At 37.1% G+C, this 1,995-nt stretch overlaps 1 long non-coding RNA gene across 1 annotated transcript; it reads left to right on the plus strand.

The window, feature by feature from the left end:
- Positions 1-22: 22 nt before the first annotated feature.
- LOC121918543 lies at positions 23-1,556 on the plus strand. Its single transcript, XR_006101253.1, has 2 exons — positions 23-591; positions 735-1,556. It is a non-coding gene; the product is annotated as an uncharacterized LOC121918543 (long non-coding RNA).
- The last annotated feature ends 439 nt before the right edge of the window (positions 1,557-1,995 follow it).

The following is a 1,995-nucleotide window of genomic DNA, read 5'->3' on the forward strand; positions in this document are numbered from 1 at the left end:
GATTTCAATTTGTAGTGGGCACTTGCTAACGGAGCGATTCGGGGGAGGGGCATCCGGATCATCCCAGTTCCCTCCATGTCTTTTAGGACAGTATGAATGGGGCCTTAGGCAAGAAATTCTCAGAGGTAATTTTTGTCAGTTCCTTCCTCTGTTATAAGAGATGTGCCCTTTTTGAGTGTTGGAAAGCTTTTCTTTGAATGAGATGCCAGAAAAACCCTGTATTTGGTGGTGTAGGCCGTTCATAAAGACAGAAATGCAGGTATCATGCAATTTATGGATGTGGACAGTATGCTAAATTAACTAAAATTAACACCTTTATTTGGCTTTTAAGTAGAACACAAACTTGTTAATAGTAATTTCCTAATTGCCAACTACATAAGCCATGAATTTCAAGTGTACCTGACTGCTGTTTTGAAACTCTGCCAACACTACATGACATGCTATTGTAAATGCAATGTTTGTGTTTAAATTCAGGATAATGCCACCTATGGAGCCTGAGGAAGTTGCAAAACAAGTAATGAATGGTGTACTAACTAATGAGAGAATGATTTTTATTCCACCACTTCTGAAATTCGGTTTAATGCTGGATAGGTAAGTACAGTGAACAAAAACAATCAATTGTTATGTACTACCATTCAATGATGTAGGCCTGAGGGGATATTGTGTTCATTGGCCTTTGTGGTAACTTGCTTTAAAAGGGCTGTATTGATATCTTCTCTTCATTTTCCTCCTAGGATTCTTCCAGCCCGTGCATCTGCAGCTTTCTGGAAGCTGAATCAACTTAAATTTGATTATGTTCTCGGCTACAAGGATAAGGAAGAATAAGGGAATGGATTTTTCATCTCTAGGACCGCATTGATATCAGTTTTTTGTTGTAGCTTTTAATGTTATGATGATGGATAAAATTTAACTCTTGTCTTTCTCAAATGGTTGCTCCCAGGTTGTATTGGAATACATATCCCATCACCTCCACTCACCATGGGTGATTGTATGAAATTTATATGCTAGATTGCCTAGGGATGATAGAGATGTGGTCTGATAAATCTGGAGGGTACTAGATTTGGGAATAATCTAAACCACTGAGAAATGTCATATGCATGAAACTTTTAGAAAATAACCCCAAGGACCCTGTGTCTATATATCTGTAGAAAGAAATTTTGGTTTTTCATGTAATTAATGCCCCATCTCTTACTTTAATAATGGTGATTCACATACAGTTTCTTCTGGAAAGTTTGATTTTTTTTAAAAAGAAATGAAACTCTTAATCTGATTCCTTTAGAGCACGGATGGGAATTATATAGCCCTCTAATTATTGTTGAACTCCACCTAGTAGCCTTCCTCATCTTGGCTATTCTGGCTAAGATTGCTGAAAGTTGCAGTCCAGTGATATCTGGAGGGCTAAATGATTCTGAACCCTTCTTTAAGGAAAAATGCAAGATATTATAGAATACTAGATGATATCATAGATGCCCTGAAAGGAAGGATTTCCAAAGCTTTCCTCTTAAAGTGTTAAATGATGTAGTAAAGTCCAGCAAATAAAAACAAGTAGAAAAGAACTGCTTATATTATAGTGTGGTTGTAATGTTATGAGGAGACAAGGAAGGATCAATCCCTCATAGTTTAGAAACAGGACTGAGATACATATGAGTCAGACCACTAATTCCATGAATACAAAGGAATATTTTTTCACTTATGTGATCTTCAGTTCTATGCCTGCAAGATTCATGATTCTTCAGTCACATTTGAAATTAATATCATGTTTCCTTCTGAATGCCCAGTCATAGACCTCAAATGAAATGTCTGGGTTCTGTTAATCACATCCATATGGCTTCTTATCAAAACTTGCAGAACCAACCCTTGCCACTAGCATTTCTATTTTGTACTGCACCACTCAGAGCTAGCTCAAACATTTGTTGATGCAAGTGAGAGACAAAATGGTACCCCCTTCCATCCAACATACAACTAACCTATGGAGAAAGATTGTCATGTTGAAGG

Source organism: Sceloporus undulatus, unplaced genomic scaffold (assembly GCF_019175285.1).
Source record: "Sceloporus undulatus isolate JIND9_A2432 ecotype Alabama unplaced genomic scaffold, SceUnd_v1.1 scaffold_15726, whole genome shotgun sequence".
NCBI lineage: Eukaryota > Metazoa > Chordata > Lepidosauria > Squamata > Phrynosomatidae > Sceloporus > Sceloporus undulatus.